This window comes from Poecile atricapillus, chromosome 19 (genome assembly GCF_030490865.1).
Source record: "Poecile atricapillus isolate bPoeAtr1 chromosome 19, bPoeAtr1.hap1, whole genome shotgun sequence".
Taxonomy (NCBI): Eukaryota; Metazoa; Chordata; class Aves; order Passeriformes; family Paridae; genus Poecile; species Poecile atricapillus.
In genome coordinates this window covers 3,799,550-3,815,866 of record NC_081267.1, presented here as the reverse complement: position 1 = coordinate 3,815,866, position 16,317 = coordinate 3,799,550, and the positions used below count along the sequence as shown (strand labels likewise).

Here is a 16,317-nt window from a genome sequence, read left to right as displayed (position 1 = left end):
AAGTGCTCCTGTGGAGAGAGGAGGTGGCTGAGGCCCCCAGCTGCCGCTGGCACACAGGGACCCTCCTGCACAGCAGGGCCCAGAGCTGCCAAGGCTCCCCAGCACGGCTGGAGCTGCTGGCACAGCTTGGCCCAGCTGGACAGCTGCCCCTCAAGGCCCTGGAGAGCAGGGGATGGCTCTGGACAGGGTCCCTGGCCAGGAGTGGGCCCCAGAGCGTGTCTGCTTTTCAAGGGCAATCTCTTCCCCACTCTTTCTTCTTCCCACCTCGCTTTGCCTCTGCCCGCTGCTCCTGGGGCTGCTCTTGGCCAGGCAGCCTCAGTGGCAGCCAGCACTGGCTGCAGCCCCAGCGGGCTCCCCAGGACAAGGCCCAGCAATTAAGAGGCCAATGAAAGGCCTGGGCAGCAGCAGAACTCTCGGCAGAGTTATTTGGACAACCAAGGACAACCCACAAGTCCACAGCAGCCTCACTGGGAATGTTTCTATTCTACAATAGACTTTCAAAAGAAGCTGTTTGAAGGAAAGATGAATGAAATACTCACCGTTTTGTCTTCCAGCCATACCAGATTCCAACACCACATAAAACGAAGAAATGCACCAAACAAAGCAGGCCTGCCATTAATTCTAGCCAACAGCGTGTTCCCTGACAGAAAGCTCTTCCGATGCCCTTCTGGGAATTGGGAACATGTGTTGTGCTGGCTGCATCTGTGGGAGAATTGGGCAGTGAGAACCCGTGCTGTGCTGCACTGCTGAGCTGGCAGCATGGTGGGTATGTTCAGGATGTTCTCTGTTTCCCCCAGAGCTGGGGCCTGCAGGCACCTTGCTGTTCCTTGGCACAGGCTGTGCCACCCAATAAAACCCAGAAGGCTGAGAGGAGAACTCGGGGACAGCGCAGCTGCTTGGGCAGTGGCTCCTTCCAGGGACATGGGCCAAACCCATCCCTGAGCAGCCACTGCCACCCCTGACCCTCCCTGCTCCGTGACAGCTCCCCCAGCCCAAGGGGACAGAGCCAAGCCCTGTCAGGGGCCAGTGCAGCCCCTGCCCAGTTGGGAGCCAGGGCTGGCTGTGGCCCTGGGCTCGTGGCAGGGCTGCTGCTCGGGGCTGCTCCTGAGTCTTGGGCCTCTGGATGCTTAGGGCCAGCTCTGAGAGCAGCTGCAGTGGGATGGACATTGGTGCACGAGTCCCATTTCCCAGGGGCTGGGAATGAGCTCCAGAGGCCTGGAAGCTGAGGCGCCTCCAGCTTTGGCTGCTGCTGGGCCATGCAAGGAGAGGCCCTGTGGGAAGAGCTGCTGGCACATAGCCCCACCGAGGGCTGAGCCCAGCACAGCAATTACCTCCTGTGCCTGGGCCCGTGCCTGCAATTGCCTCCCTTCCTTCAGGAAATGCCGCCTTCCATAGAGCCTCTCTGTCCATCCCTTGAGAAAGGAAGAGGCACAGCTGGATCAGATGGAACCATTACATAGCAGGGAAGTGGCCTCTTCAGGAGGCAGTGCTTGTCAAAGACATGGAAGAGGATCAGGAAAAGGCCCAGGCTCTCTCTTGTCCAAACCACCACCTCTCCTGATCTGCTCAGAGACCAGGAAGTTACAGAGGATCTCAAGGTGTGCATGGCCCATGGTGCAGTTTGGGCAGCCTGCCTGCTGATGCCAAATGCCTTCCTGCAGAGGCTGGGGAGAAACTGCATCCAGGCCAGGCTGGGAAACATCACTGCAGGGCATGAAAGCAGCAGCAGGGCAGCGAGGCTGCAATGGATCCCTTCCCATGGTGCCAGGCATGGCATGTCCAGAGAAAGCCCCCGGCTGCTGAGTCTCAGGAAAGGCTGATGGAAATGCACCCACCATGCTCTTTGGGCAGTTCCTTCTCTATTTCTTTCAGGATGCGGTGTGACTCAATTGATTCTTTCTGTCCTGTGGCTCTGTTCTTCCCTCTTGGAGGACCTTAACAAAAAATAGTTCCATTTCCCAGGAATGGATCGCAGAAAAGCAATGCTCAGCCTGTGGGTACAGCAGGAACACACCACTCACCCCTGCGCTGGGAGCCGGGCTTGCGGGCAGTAATCAGCAAAGGAGCTGGGGAAGTCCTCCCTGCAGACACACCTGTAACTCAACAGCCACAGAAGCTTCTGTCACCTGGTTCCTACCAGGTTGTCAATGATTATTCCTTGTTGGGACACTGAGAACATACCTGCAGGAGGCTCCAAGGGCTTCAAAACTTTGTGCAGCCAATCTAATGGAGAAGCCTTCCTGGGAACCTCATCTGGAAGGGAGCACAGATGAGAACCTTTTTCAGGGTGTGCTGGGATCGCCTTCTGCCTTAGGGAACTGGGCACTGCAAGGGGGTTGGGTAAGGCCATGGGAGCCAGATGTCAGTGGACATGGAGAAAGCTGTAGAGGGGCCTGGGGAGCTCTGGGCTGGCTCCTGGTCACTCTCAACACTCTTTCCATGCCCTGTGCAGCATCCCTGAAGGGTGGGCACTCCCCAGCAGCAGAGATGGCAGCTCAAGCCTCAGCAGGGCTCAGGCCCAGAGGCACAGCAATTACCTCCTGGGACTGTGCCTGGCATGGCCTCCCTTCCTGCAGCAGAGGCTGCCCATGAGCCACTGCTTCCTCTGGGAAACGCTGCCTTCAGCACAGGCTCTCCATCCACTTCTGCAGAAAGGGACAGCTGGATCAGACGGCAGCATTCCCCACTGGGCGAGGTGGCATCTTCAAGAGGCAATGATTGTCAAAGACTTGGTTAAGGACCAGGATATCATATAAACTTTTGGGATTGGCCAGAGCCCTCCCTTCTCCAAACAGCTGCCATTTCTGATCTGCCCAGAAACCAGGGAATCCTACAAGATCTCAGTGTGGGCATGGCCTGTGCTGCAGTTTGGGCTGCAGGAAGCCAAATGCCTTCCTGCAGAGGCTGGGGAGAAGCTGTAGCCAGGCCAGGCTGGGAAACAGCCCTGCTGTGTTGGGCACTGCATGTCCAGATGTGCAGAGAAAGCCCCTGGCTGCTGAGTCTCAGGAGAAGGCTGAGGGACACGGACCCACCTTGTCCTCTCTGCAGAATTTTCTTCAGCATTTGCCTCATGGGTTTGGATGGCTCATGGGGTATCATAACTCCTGTAGCTTTGGTATTTCCTCTTGGAGGACCTTAGAGGAAAAGAATTCCATTTCAAAGGAATGGATGCCAGAAAAGCAATGCTCAGCCTGTGGGGTCAGGAGGGACAAACCACTCACCCCTGTGATGGGCACCAGGCTTGTGTGCAGTAACCAACCCAGGAGCTGGGAGAGTCCTTCCTGCAGACACACCTGTAACTCAACAGCCACAGAAGCATCTGTCAACTCTGCTGATCTGCACAGGCAGCGCTGAGTCTCAGGAGCGGTGAGGGGATTGTGTAGGATGAGGTCACACACGTGCACAGCTCTGTCCTGGCACCTGCAGCGATGCCACCCTGGCCGAGCCTTGGGCTCTGAGCTGGCAGCTCTCCCAGGGGGAAAGGCCTTGACCTACCCTCACCATCTTCCAGAGCCTCAGTCCTGGGTGTGGGTTGGGAAGCCAGATCACCTGCACCAAGAGGTTTGGCTGCAAAGAAAGGCAGGGCAGGAGAGCTCCTGTGGATCTGTAGGAGATCCTCAGGCTCCCTGGGGCCAGCAAAGGAGCCACACAAGGCACAGCCCTGGGACACAGCCCTGGGCCCCTTCCCTCTCTGCTCTTCTCTGTGGCTGCACAGCGCACATGGAAGGAGACACTGGCATTGCACACGGGAAGAAGACTGACAGCTAAATGCTTTTTCCTCCCACTGGCAGTGACCTGTGGGATCCCTCAGGGCTCTAGAAGGGAGCAGGGCAAGGTTTCCAGAACCCATCAAGCCTGAGATTATGTTAAGAGATATGGCACATGAGTGAGCTCTTGCCACCTTGTCATTGCTTGTTCTGTCAGTAAAGGGAATAGAAGAACTTGCCTCCAGCATTCTCCAAGATATTCAAAGTATCATTCAGTAGCAGTTCCAAATAATTGAGGTTGTGTTCCAAATCTAGAAGGGAGCACAGATCAGAACTGTTTCCTTGGTGTTCCGAGATCCCCTTCTACCTTAGGGAACGGGGCAGTGCAAGGGAGTCGCGCTAAGGCTGTGGGTGCCAGATGTCAGTGGACATGGCCACAGCTGCAGAGGGGCCTGGGGGTTCTGGGCTGGCTCCTGGTCACTCTCCACCCTCTTTGCAGGCCCTGTGCAGCATCCCTGGGAGAGGTGGCTGGAGCAGCCCAGGCCCCACTGGGGCCCTCTCTCTGCCACAGCTGAAAGAATTGTAAAAGCAATGGGGAAGAGCTACAGCAGGCAGTGCCACAACTGTCCCTCAGGCCCTCCCTCCCTCCTGCCCACGTTCTGCTGGGACAGCTCTCCCATCCCATAGGGACAGAGCCAGGCTCTTTCAGGATACAGTGGAGCCTTGCCCTCCCACTCTGCCTATTCCCCACCATGGGCACTCCTTTACAGCCACTGCCAGGATTTGGGACTTGTCTCCCATGGACTGACCCCAGCAGGATTGCTCAGTAGCCGAGTACCCTGAGCCTGCTGGGGATAATTCCACTGGGCTGTGCCGGTCTTGTCCGGGCTGTGTCCACACTGCCAAGCAGCAGAGATGGCAGCTCAAGCCTCAGCAGAGGCACAGCAATTACCTCCTGGGACTGTGCCTGGCATGGCCTCCCTTCCTGCAGCAGAGGCTGCCCATGAGCCACTGCTTCCTCTGGGAAACGCTGCCTTCAGCACAGCCCTTTGGTCCTTCTCTGAAAAAAATAAATTGTACACCTGAATCAGATGGAAATGTTCCCCATTGGGGAGGTGGCATCTTCAGGAGGCAATGCTTATCAAAGGAAATCATATAAACTTTTGGGATTGGCCAGGGCCCTCCTTTCTCCAAACAAACACCATTTCTGGTCCACCCTGAGACTGGGAAAGTGCAGAAGATCTCAGGTTGGGCATGGCCTGTGCTCCAGTTTGGGAACTCTGACAGCTGATGCCAAATGCCTTCCTGCAGAGGCTGGGGAGAAGCTGCAGCCAGGCCAGGCTCAGGAGCAGCCCTGCAGTGTGTGAAACCAGCAGCAGGGCAGTGAGGCTGACATGGATCCCTTCCTGCTGTGTTGGGCACTGCATGTCCAGAGGTGCAGAGAAAGTCTCCAGCTGCTGAGTCTCAGGAGAAGGCTGAGGGACATGGACCCACTTTGCGCTCCCTGCAGCATTTCCTTCAGCATTTGCCTCATGGGTTTGGATGGCTCATAGGGTTTCATAACTCCTGTAGCTTTGTTCCTCCTCCTCAGAGGACCATGACAGGAAGTAGATCCATTTCCCAGGAATGGACCCCAGAAAAGCAATGCTCAGCCTGTGGGGTCAGCAGGGACACACCACTCACCCCTGTGATGGGAGCTGGGCTTGTGTGCAGTAACCAACCCAGGAGCTGGGAGAGTCCTCCCTGCAGACACACCTGTAACTCAACAGCCACAGAAGCTTCTCTCATCGCTGCCAGCTGGACAAGCTTTAAGGTTCTGAGCTGGCAGCTTTCCCAGGGGGAAAGGCTTTGACCTACCCTCACCATCTCCCAAGGGCTGAGTCCTGGACATGGGTTGGGAAGCTGGATCGCCTTCATCAATAGGTTCAGCTGCAAGGAAAGGCAGGACAGAACAGGTCCTGGACAGTGCTCAAGATTCTCCTTCAGGCTGGAGTGGCAGTGAGTGCACCTGGCTGATTGCTGCCCTCCAAGGCACTCCCTCATCTCTGCCTTCCACCCAGGAGCAGGGGCAGGGAGACCACGTGCCTGCAGTTGCCCCACACCAGGATAGAAGAAGCTTCTTGCATGGCAGTCAGGGGAGAAAGGACACCCTGGAACTGCCATCAACTCTAAACTGAGCCCCAGGCAGGGCCAGGGCTTGGCAGCGGCAGCTCAGGCTCCCTGGGGCTGGCAAAGGAGCCACACAAGGCACAGTCCTGGGGCACAGCCCTGGGCCCGGACCCTCCCTCTCTGTTCTTCTCCATGGCTGAACAGAGCACACGGAAGGTGACACTGGCATTGAACAGTGGAAGAAGATTGACAGCTAAATGCTCCTTCCTCCCACTGACAGCAATGCTGTGGGATCACTCAGGGCTCCAGAAGAGAGCAGGGCAAGGTTTCCAGAATCCATCAAGCCTGAGATTATGTTAAGAGATATGGTACACAAAGGAGCTCTTGCCACACTGACACCCATTATTCTCTCAGGAAAGGCACATTGAGAACTTGCCTCCAGCATTCTCCAAGCGTTTTGAGCCATTATCCAAGAGGGCATCCAGATAATGCAAGTTACGATCCCAGTCTAGAACAAAGTATAGATCAGAGCCGTGTCCATGATGCACTGGGATCCCATTCTGCTTTAGGGAACTGGGCACTGCAAGGGGTTTGGGTAAGGCCGTGGGAGCCAAATGTCAATGCACATGGCCAAAGCTGCAGAGGGGCCTGGGGAGCTCTGGGCTGGCTCTGGTCACTCTCCACTCTCTTTGGAGGCCCCGTGCAGCATCCCTGGAGGGGCAGCAGGACCATCCCTGGGCCCCTGGGGCCTCTGTCCCTCCCACAGAGGAAACCCCCCCATAAAGCCCTGGGGAAAACCATCCCCAACCCTTCCCAGGGAGAAGGAAGTGCTGTCCCAGGAAAGGGAAGCCAGGCCATGGGCTCACCTGCTCCCTGTGCTCGCTGCGGAGCAGCCTGGGCAGCCCTGTCAGGCAGGGCCACTGCCAGGAGGAGCAGGAGGAGGAGGCGCAGAGCAAAGGCCATGGTGCCTTGCCCACTGCCAGTCCTGCAGCTCTTGCTGCCACCACTGTCCTGACACCGCTGTCCCAATGTCAGCACTGCTGCTGCCGCCGCCGCTGCTGCCACAACAGTCGTGGTCAAGGACTGACTGCTCGGTCCTTGTGGTGCTGTGCAACCACAGGGCTCTGGGACCTCTGTGACCTCAGAGCCTGCTGTCACCTCAGCCTGCTGTCACCCCACAGGCTGCTGTGACCTCATGGCCTTGGCTGTACCCCCCAGGTGTATTCCCATCTGTACTCCAATCTGTACTGGACTGATTGTAAATCTCTGACTTCATCAAAGGGTCATTGATAAACAAAACTTTGGATTTGTCACCTGACATTGCTGGTCAGGCAGTGTCCCAGGAGATGCTCTTGATGGTTGCCTCTTTTCCTGGGCATGGCACTGGAGGAGGTCCAGGCCCAGGTGATGCCACTGAAGGAAATGTGCCCTCATCCCAGGGATGCTCAACACAGACTCCCCCAGCCCCTCAGTGCCCCGCCGCTGGTCACAGCAGCCCCTGCCTGGCTCCTGCCTGCCCACACCATGGTCAGCCCTGCCTGCTCCTGGACATGGAGCTCAGCCAGGTGTCCTGGGGTGACTTTATGATACTGGTATCCCCAATCGTCTGGTTTATGTTATATATTAAGTTCTGTACCTTTAAGACTGGCTCTGAGAGCAAAAGAGGGGGAAAAAGAAGCCGCAGTTTGTGTTAAAGAAAACATCACTCCCACACATCTCGCTCCTGGACTGTGTTGTCTGCAGCACAGACAGACAGCGGGACAGAGCTTCTCCCTGGTTTTTAGTTAGTTTTAGCTAGCTGAGGCAGAGGAATTCCCCGGACCTTTGGTTTTTTTTTCCTTTTTCTTGGATCTGTGCAAGCCTGCTCTGGACTGAACACCCAGCCAAACCCCGGGAGCTCACGCCTGTGGCCCACCGGGGCCTGGGCCTCGGCACTTTCCAGCGCTGGAGGGACTGATAAGAAACTGAGCAAGCCGAGCTACACACCACATGAAAAGGACTTTTCTTCCTAGATTTGCCATCCCATCGAACAGCAAGAGGTTTTATTATTTAATATTATTCAATTTTCTGTTAAATAAACAGCTTTTTCCACTTCTCTCCAAAGAAATTTTTTCCCTTTCCCGGACCGGTTGGTGGGGAGGGGCATTTCCCTGGGGAAATCCCCATCCAGAGTTTTCCTCCCTAATTTGCCCTAAACTAAGACATATACAGTTTTTGGTGCCCAACGTGGGGCGAGAGAAAGTGGAAAAACCTGTACTGATTGTTGGTTGTATTTATTCTGTGTTAAGATAAAGCAGTCAGTAGCCATGTTGTTTGGATACATAATATCTCTCGGGGTGGAAGCCTTCATGTCGATCTGGTCCCTAGAATTTTTTGAGGTTTTAATACTTGTCTTTTCCCTCTTTCACAATAGAGGGGCATGGATTAGAATGGTTATTGTGCTGGGCTTGGTGATAATTATTTGTAGGAAGTTTATAGAACTACTGAAGTTTCTGTCAGGTATGTTTGGCTTATGGTTTCTTCGCCCGACCCTGCCTCCCAGTCCCAGTAGCACATTTTGGGAGTTTATTGGTAATTGTACCCAGTTTGTTAGAGGAAGAGCAGGGGATGAGGCTTTTCAGCCTTTTCTTTCCTTTTTCTCCTTTGAATCTGTTATGTCCCTCTTTGAGAATATCCAGTTTCTCCTGAGTGTTAAGGATACCACTTTCCTGGTCACTTTCCTGGTAGTTCAGCTGTTAAGCTTCCTCTATACGGCCTGTAACTTCTCTAGAGTGAGGGCTGAGATATCCAGAGGAGCCAATGAAACCCCTGTCCCAGAAGTAGGCTCAGGTGTGAAAAATCCTGAGTGGAGTAGAGAATGGGAGAGAATTGGCCGAACTCTGGAGGAATTTTCTGATTCCCCAGCCTGGGAATTCTCACGTGAACAAATTCAGAACCCAGATGAAGTAGGGAAATATCTGGAAGAGAATTGCTGTGATGATTCTAAGAAGAAAAATTTCATTGCAATAAGCTGGGCCCTAGTGTATGCTTATCGCACGCTGCTAGATACTGTAGGGCAGGGAGATAAATCAGCAGCTACCCCAGTCACTCAGGCTGCAGCCAAGTCAGCAGCCAAACCAGACAGTGAGCCTAAGCCAGCAGCCAAACCAGACAGTGAGCCTAAGCCAGCAGCCAAACCAGACAGTGAACCTAAGCCAGTGTCTGTTGCTCCTACCACGAGAGGTATGAAATTCAAAACCAAAACCGATCGGCCAGTAGATGATGATAATGGCGATGAGGGGGAAGGACCCTCAAGACCAGCAACTGATCAAAAATCAGAAGGCGCTGGTGAACCTTTCTCCCTGAAGGACCTTCGTGGCCTGAGAAAAGATTACACTCGACGACCTGATGAATCTATAATTAGTTGGTTAGTCCGTCTGTGGGATGCTGCAGGTGAGGCTACAGTTCTGGATGGCACTGAAGCGAGGCATCTGGGATCCCTGTCACATGATCCGGTTATCGATCAAGAAGTGATGAGGGGGGCTGACCCTTACAGTCTCTGGGAACGGGTCCTAAGAAGTGTGGCACAAAGATATCTGTGTGCAGACGATCTCTATATACAGCAAACTCGTTGGAAAACCATAGAACAAGGGATTCAGCGCTTGAGAGAAATGGCAATAGTAGAGATTGTCTTCGTGGGTGACTTAGGTACTAGAAATCCAGATTTGGTGCCATGTACATCTGTGATGTGGCGAAAACTTGTTCGACTTGGGCCACAAGAATACGCTTCTGCTTTAGCAACAATGAAGCGGGATGACCGAGAGGAGACTGTGCTGGATATGGCGAAGAAACTTCGAACATATGCAGATACCGTGCATGGCCCCATGCAGGCAACAATTGCAGCTGTGAGAACAGATATGCAAAACCTCCAAGATAAAATGGAAGAGAATTTCAAGAAACTCAAGGAAGATCTTCTTCCAGTCTCGGCAGTACAGTCCAAGAGCCCCGGGACCCAACGCAGAAATTCCCCAGATAGAGAGAAAAAGCTACGAGCTGAGCTGTGGTTTTTCCTACGTGACTGTGGAGAAAACATGAAAAGATGGGATGGAAAATCTACTGGTGCTCTGGCACAACGGGTGCGTGAATTAGAAGACAGCAAGACTCAGGGGGGATACTCCACCAAAAAGAAAGCCGCTCCAGTAGCCTGTAGTCAAACTGACAAGTATGATGATGACATGTCTGATTCTCTTGAAGGAACCTCCAAGACATATACCCAAGGAAAGAAGGATAACCAGGCTTAGAGGGGCCCTGCCTCTAGCCAGGCAGAGGCTAGGGAAAACCGTGTCTTTTGGACTGTGTGGATTCGTTGGCCTGGCACATCAGAACCACGAAAATATGAGGCCTTGGTTGACACTGGTGCCCAGTGCACCCTAATCCCATCAAGATATGTAGGGGCAGAATCTGTTTCTATTGCTGGTGTGACAGGGGGATCACAGGACTTTACTTTAGTGGAAGCTGATGTGAGCCTGACTGGAAATGAGTGGAAGAAACACCCCATTGTGACTGGCCCAGAGGCCCCGTGCATTTTGGGCATAGACTACCTCCGAAGTGGGTATTTTAAGGACCCAAAGGGGCTTAGGTGGGCATTTGGGATAGCAGCTGTAGAGACAGAGGGTGTCCAGCAACTGAACACCTTGCCTGGACTGTCAGAGAACCCATCTGCAGTAGGACTCCTGAAAGTGGAAGAACAGCGAGTACCAATTGCCACCTCGACGGTGCATCGCCGACAATATAGAACAAATCGAGATGCTGTGATCCCCATCCACAAGATGATCAGAGAGCTGGAGAGCCAAGGAGTGGTCAGCAAAACCCACTCGCCCTTCAACAGCCCCATCTGGCCTGTGCGTAAATCTGAAGGAGAATGGAGATTGACTGTGGACTATCGTGCATTGAATGAAGTAACTCCACCGCTGAGCGCTGCCGTGCCGGACATGCTAGAGCTCCAGTACGAGCTGGAGTCCAAAGCAGCAAAGTGGTACGCCACTATTGACATTGCCAATGCATTTTTCTCCATTCCCCTGGCAGCAGAATGCAGGCCTCAGTTTGCCTTCACGTGGAGGGGAGTGCAGTACACCTGGAACCGACTGCCCCAGGGGTGGAAGCACAGCCCCACCATCTGCCATGGACTGATCCAGGCTGCCCTGGAAAAGAGTGAGGCTCCGGAACATCTGCAGTACATTGATGACATCATTGTTTGGGGAAAGACGGCTGAAGAGGTCTTTAAGAAAGGAGAGAAAATCATCCAAGTTCTCCTGAAAGCCGGTTTTGCCATCAAGAAGAGCAAAGTTAAGGGACCAGCTCGTGAGATTCAGTTTCTGGGGGTAAAGTGGCAAGATGGACGGCGTCAGATCCCTACTGATGTCATCAACAAGATCACAGCAATGTCTCCACCAGCCAACAAGAAGGAAACACAAGCTTTCCTAGGTGCCATAGGTTTTTGGAGGATGCACATTCCTGAGTACAGTCAGATTGTGAGCCCTCTTTACCTGGTCACCCGCAAAAAGAACACTTTCCAGTGGGGCCCTGAACAACAACAAGCCTTTGCTCAGATTAAGCAGGAGATCGCTCATGCAGTAGCCCTTGGCCCAGTCAGGACAGGACCAGATGTGAAGAACGTGCTCTACTCTGCAGCCGGGAGCCATGGTCTGTCCTGGAGCCTGTGGCAGAAAGTGCCTGGGGAGACTCGAGGCCGACCACTGGGATTCTGGAGCCGAAGCTACAGAGGGTCCGAAGCCAACTACACTCCCACAGAGAAGGAAATCTTAGCTGCCTATGAAGGAGTTCAAGCTGCCTCAGAAGTGATTGGCACAGAAGCACAACTCCTCCTGGCACCCCGACTGCCAGTGCTGGGGTGGATGTTTAAAGGAAAGGTTCCCTCTACCCACCACGCCACCGACGCTACATGGAGCAAGTGGATCGCCCTCATCACGCAGCGCGCCTGTATTGGAAACCCAAATCGCCCTGGGATTTTGGAGATAATTACAAACTGGCCTGAAGGTGAAAACTTTGATCTCACTGATGAAGAGGAGCAGGAACAAGTGACACGGGCTGAAGAAGCTCCACCATATAACCAACTTCCAGCAGAAGAAACACGCTACGCTCTGTTCACTGATGGTTCCTGTCGCATCGTAGGGATGAACCGGAAGTGGAAAGCAGCCGTATGGAGCCCCACACGACAGGTCGCAGAGGCCACTGAAGGAGAAGGTGGATCAAGCCAACTTGCTGAACTCAAAGCTGTTCAACTGGCCCTGGACATTGCTGAAAGAGAGAAGTGGCCAAAACTCTATCTCTACACTGATTCATGGATGGTAGCCAATGCTCTGTGGGGATGGCTGGAAAGGTGGAAAAGAGCCAACTGGCAACGCAGAGGAAAGCCAATCTGGGCTGCTGATGAGTGGAAAGACATCGCCACCAGGGTAGAGAAACTGTCTGTGAGGGTCCGTCATGTAGATGCCCATGTCCCCAAGAGTAGGGCTAATGAAGAGCACCGAAACAATGAGCAGGTGGATCAGGCTGCAAAGATAGAGGTGTCAAAGACAGACTTAGATTGGCAACACAAGGGAGAGTTGTTCCTAGCTCAATGGGCCCATGATGCCTCAGGCCATCAGGGTAGAGATGCCACCTATAAGTGGGCACGAGACCGAGGGGTGGATCTAACCATGGACAGTATTTCCCAGGTTATCCATGACTGTGAGACGTGTGCCACGATCAAGCAGGCCAAGCGGTTGAAGCCCCTCTGGTACGGTGGGCGGTGGTCCAGATACAAGTATGGGGAGGCCTGGCAGATTGACTACATCACACTGCCCCAAACCCGCCAAGGAAAGCGCTACGTGCTCACGATGGTAGAAGCCACCACTGGATGGTTGGAAACCTACCCTGTGCCTCATGCTACAGCCCGGAACACCATCCTGGGACTTGAGAAGCAGGTCCTTTGGAGGCACGGCACCCCTGAGAGGATTGAGTCAGACAATGGGACTCATTTCAAGAATAACCTTATAAACAGCTGGGCTAGGGAACATGGCATTGAGTGAGTGTACCATATCCCCTACCATGCACCTGCTGCAGGGAAAGTGGAGAGGTACAATGGACTGTTAAAGACTACCTTGAAAGCATTGGGTGGGGGATCTTTCAAAAATTGGGAGCAGCATCTAGCAAAGGCCACCTGGATAGTTAACACTCGAGGTTCCACCAACCGAGCAGGCCCAGCCCAGTCCGAGGCCCTGTATATAGTAGACGGAGACAAAGTCCCAGCGGTACATCTCAGAGGTTTGTTAGGAAAGACAGTTTGGATCAATTCTACTTCGAGTGCAAACAAACCCATTCGTGGGGTTGTTTTTGCTCAGGGACCGGGTTGCACATGGTGGATAATGCGGAAAGATGGAACAACACAATGTGTACCTCAAAGAGATCTGATGGTTGGGTGAAGATCGTGAATTAATTCCCTTGTCTGTATAATGTATGTGTTGTAGAGTTAAAATATATATATATATTAATTTTGATAATAAGTTGACGATATGGGGATAAGGGGTGGAATGTCCTGGGGTGACTTTATGATACTGGTATCCCCAATCGTCTGGTTTATGTTATATATTAAGCTCTGTACCTTTAAGACTGGCTCTGAGAGCAAAAGAGGGGGAAAAAGAAGCCGCAGTTTGTGTTAAAGAAAATATAACTCCCACACATCTCGCTCCTGGACTGTGTTGTCTGCAGCACAGACAGACAGCGGGACAGAGCTTCTCCCTGGCTTTTAGTTAGTTTTAGCTAGCTGAGGCAGAAGAATTCCCCGGACCTTTGGTTTTTTTTTCCTTTTTCTTGGATCTGTGCAAGCCTGCTCTGGACTGAACACCCAGCTAAACCCCGGGAGCCCACGCCTGTGGCCCACCAGGGCCTGGGCCTCGGCACTTTTCCAGCGCTGGAGGGACTGATAAGAAACTGAGCAAGCCGAGCTACACACCACATGAAAAGGACTTTTCTTCCTAGATTTGCCATCCCATCGAACAGCAAGAGGTTTTATTATTTAATATTATTCAATTTTCTGTTAAATAAACAGCTTTTTCCACTTCTCTCCAAAGAAATTTTTTCCCTTTCCCGGACCGGTTGGTGGGGAGGGGCATTTCCCTGGGGAAATCCCCATCCAGAGTTTTCCTCCCTAATTTGCCCTAAACTAAGACACCACCAAATTCCTCCCCCAAAATCCCAGCATTCTCCACAAATCCCACCCAAAAACTGAAAAACCCCCATACCCCCCCAAAACTCCCAAATCCTCCCAAGACTAAACCCCCCCAAACTCCAAATTTCCCCAAAAATCCCAAATTTCCCCCTAAATTCCCCAAATTCCTTAAAACCCCAAAATTCTCCCCACCCCCAAAAATTTCCCCCCAAAACCACCAAAGGCTCCCAAAATCCCAAATCCCCCCTCAAGATTCTCAAATTACACCTCAAATCACCAATATTTTCTCCCCCAAGAATCCCAAATACCTCCCCAAAAATATGGGGGAGGTGCCCCTAAGCAACCAAATCCCTTCTCCCCAAAATTCCCCCTGGACCCCGAATTCCCCCCAAGACCCCCAAATTTTCTCCCTCAAACCCATTTTTTTTTCCCAAAATCCCGAATCCTCCCCTAAAAGACCCAAAATTCTCCCCAAAATCCCAGATTTCCCCCAAACCCCCTAAATTCCCCCCAAATTCCCAAATTCCACCCCAAAACTCAAGAGATCCTGCCCAAAAAACTGGTGACCCCTCCCGAGAAGCCCCCCAAAATTGCAACTCCCTCCCCAAAAATCACCAAAAAACCTGAGAACATTAATTTTTTATTTCACATTTTTCATACTTTGGGTGGGGGGGAGCCCCCAGAATTCCTGGGATTTTTCCCGTTTTTTGGGGAGGGGGTTGTCCCCAACTTTTCCAACACCCCCCAGGCGACCCCTTCCCAAAATTCCTGTGCCTCAGCCCCCCAAATTAAGTGCACATAAATAAAAAGAGGGAAAAAAAATAGGGAGGAAAAAAGGTAAAAATAAAAAAAAAAGAACCCCCCCAAACCCAAATTTGCAGGAAGTGGGATGGAGGAAAAATTAAGGGAGGGGTTGATTCCCCCCCCAAAAAAATGAGGGACCCTTCAAAAAATTGGGGGAACCCCCTCCAAAAAAACCTCACATGCCAAAACCATCAAAAAATAGCAAAAAAAGGCAAAAAAAAATATGAAAGATTTGGAGGAGAATCCCCCAAAAATTTGTCAAAAATGGGGGACCTCCCCCTTGAGTCCAAGGAATTTCTGGGAAATTTTTTTTCCCAAAAGTAACGGGTTTTTGTGGGTGGCAGGGGAGGAAAGATCCCCTCCAAATTCCTGGGGGTGTCCCTGAGATCCAGTGGAGGCACCTGGTCCTAGAGGGAGACAAAAAGGGCATTTTAGGGAAATTAAGGGAATTTTGAGGGATTTGGGTGAATTTTAGGGAGTTTTAGGATTTTTGGGGGGGTCTGGGGGTAGGTCTCAATTTTGTGGGGTCTTGCGTTCCGGGGCTGCAGGATCATGTCCAGGGAGGCCACAGTTACTAGGAACAGGCATGGGACACCAACGAGATGGGATTCTGCTCAGGAAACCATTTATTCAGCTCAGGAACAAACTCAGACCCAGAGACAGCCCCAAACAGAGGCAGGAAGATGGGGTTTGAGAACCAGGGTGGAGTTCAAGATCAGGGACCACTGGGAACACAGCAAGGGAGAAACCCCAGGGGTCCAAACCCAATCAGAAATCCCTGGGCTGCCACCCCACGAGGGGTCCAGGGTGGAGTTTCTTCCTGGGCTTGCAGGGCCCATCCTCTGAGGCAGAGGGATGGAATTCCCTCTTGCCCACACCTCTCACTTTAACAATGTTCATTTGAAACTAAATCTTTGCCTCCCTGGGCAGGGGCACCTCACACAAAAACTCACTCAGTAATGGGCTCCCCCCTCCCTTCATCTTCCCCAAACTTTGGCTGTCTCATTCCAGACCCCACCCCACCTCCCCAGTCCCAAGGCAAACCCATCCCATCCCTGCTGAACATCAAGACCCCTTCCCAAGTCCCTATTTCCCCCATTTCACACCTCCCAAACTCCATCCCAACAATCCTGCCCCACCCAGTGCCCATCTCACCCCTCCTGATTTGCATCCCACTTCACCCAGTCCCCTTCCAACCCCATTCCACCTGATGCCTTCAGAAGGCTGACCTAGAACAGAGTCCAGACAGAGTTAAGAATAAAGTTTATTAAAAGGCCTTAAAGGATACACCTTGGGCAGTACAAGAACCTGGCCAGGGCTACACCCAGGATGAACAAGAAATGGTCACAAAAATGGACAACTGATCACAAGGTCTCACATTTTTAGAAGTTTAGGTCCATCTGCATATTGCAATCTGTTCATTGTCCAATTACAGCTTCAGATGATGAAGTCCTGTACTTCTTGTTTTCTCTCTTCAGTCCACCCTTG

The 16,317-nt window shown here is 52.5% G+C and overlaps 1 pseudogene; it reads left to right on the top strand.

Annotated features, from left to right (window-relative positions):
• The window catches only part of LOC131586325 (uncharacterized), a 1,027,770-nt pseudogene that overhangs the window by 275,961 nt on the left and 735,492 nt on the right, over positions 1-16,317 (top strand).